Genomic DNA, 2,286 nt, shown 5'->3' on the forward strand with positions numbered 1-2,286 from the left:
TGATTTCAATATGTCTCATTACTGGCGATGTTAACTTTAATCACCTGGTAAGATGGTGCCTGCCAGGTTTTTCCGCTGTAAAACTACTACTTACTCCTTTGCAATTAATAAGCATCTTGTGGGGAGGCACTTTGAGACTATGCAAATACTCGTTCTTATCAACTTTCGCCCACTAATATTAACATTAGTTAATGATGCTTTCTGACAATTATTACTGTGCTGTTTGCCAAACAGTGATTTTCTATTTCCATCATTCTTTTGTGTGTGTGCTGGTAAAGTTTATTTACCTTGCATTTTATCACATCAGTCACATTTAAGTCCTAGAGATTTGTATTTGTTTACATATAGAATCCAGTACATTCTTGGGAGATTTGTTTTTTTTTTTTTTTTTTTTCAAAAACAGAAACAGGGGCGCCTTCGTGGCTCAGCGTGTGCCTTCGGCTCAGGTCACATCTCAGGGTCCTGGAAGCAAGCCCTGCATTGAGGTCCCTGCTCAGTGGGAAGCCTGCTTCTCCTTCTCCCCGTGCCCCTCCCCCCCCAAATAAATAAAATCTTTAAAAACAAAACAGGATGCAATTAATATGATAGTTGGGTAGCTTAATGAACATCATGTTTCTTTTGGGGGCTCATCTGGGATTTTAGAGTGAACTGTATCCAAGGGCTGCCAGGGGCAATTCATGAGAGAGTTGGAGAGTTCCTCGCTTTTCACCCTAAACGCCTTGTTTAATTCCACAATATTCAAATGAAGTTGTGGATCTTCCACTGGGTCTTCATCTTGCTTTTCTGCTGGAGCTGTTGCAGCCAAACATCCGGAGGTCCCGTGCACAGAAAGGTTGTGTGCGTTTCCATCTGCTGGACAGCCACACTCATAGTCAGAAAGGGAGGAATTGCTCTGCTGTTGCTCAAACCAGTTGCCCTACTGGTAACCCTGGCACGGCTGGAACACTGGCTTCACACTCTGCCAGTCCCAGTAATAATTACTTGTGGAGCTGTGCCCAAACCTGCAAGACTCTCCCGCCCAGTCATTTATCCAGAAACTTTAGAAAATGACACCAGTTTTTATGCCTATGTCAAAAATTCCAGCTCTGGGAGCTAAAATCTCTTACCCCAGCAAATCTCTCTCACCACTTCCATCGTTCTTTTTACAATTACTAATTGGACTTTACCGTAAGAAAGAGTTGGCCCTTCTTTCAATTTATTTATATATATGTCAGTATGGACTCGTGAGTATTAATTTTATTCCATTATTATCATCGATTTTGCTGTTCAAATTGTCTCATCCTCTTTCAAAATATCTCAGCCCATCTGCTTCCTGTTGAGCTGAATTTCCAGCCACAGCCCCTCAGACACCTACTCGCGGGAGTACAGGGCAGGTTGGGGAGGTTCAGAGCCCTTGCACCGATGGCCAGGTTTCTGGGGAATTCACTGAGGCATTTTCCCAGCAAAGGCTGGGCCCTTCTGGAATGGGCAGATTCTAGCCAGAGGAAGTCAGTCATGGTTCCAGGGGCAGGGAGTTCTAGGAAGGGCTGAGCCTGGCCAGGTAGGCTCGTCCATAATTCATCCTGCCCTCCAGAGACCCACCCCAGTCCTGACCCAGTAGCCACACCGGCCGACCACCTCATGTGTCCTGTGTTTTTCCTTCTTGACCCGCTCTTCTCTTCCCAGCTGCGGGGATAGTGGCTGAGAAGTCGGACGGCAGACAACTGGGCAGCACTTGACCACATTCTTTGATGCAAAGGAAGTACCCCCGTCCTGGGGTTTAGCTCCCAGCCGTTCTCCACCGGCCCCAAGAGCAGCCAAAGCAGAGACAGGAGTGCAGCGCACCAAGAGAGACCACTTAAGGACAAGAGGGACTTCCCCATGTTGAAGTGGGCTGGCACGAGAAGGCTCCAAACTCATCTTCTTGCTTCTTTAAGATGTGCAAGGATTATTCGCCCTGGGAAGGGTGTGGACCCCAGCCTGGGAAGCCAGGCAGCCAATATGCATGGGGCCCTCTCCTACGGGATACCATGCTGCTTCAACTTCAGAATAGAGACCTTAAAATACATACTGTTCTCACACACTTCTAACACACAATTTTAACACGTTGGACACATCTACTATTACAGCAAAAAGTGACATCACATTTTCAAAACACCTGCTTCTATTGTCAGCCAAGGACTTGAATCTGGGAAACTTTTGCCAGCAGCCCGACACTTCCAGTCCTCCACCAGCCAACTCCAGGCCCATCTCCCCCCAGAAGCTTCCCCAATCTCTCCAGGCCTCCTTGATGCCCTGCTTGGAGCT

The sequence above is a fragment of the Ursus maritimus genome, unplaced genomic scaffold (genome assembly GCF_017311325.1).
Source record: "Ursus maritimus isolate PB19 unplaced genomic scaffold, ASM1731132v1 scaffold_20, whole genome shotgun sequence".
Classification (NCBI taxonomy): Eukaryota; Metazoa; Chordata; class Mammalia; order Carnivora; family Ursidae; genus Ursus; species Ursus maritimus.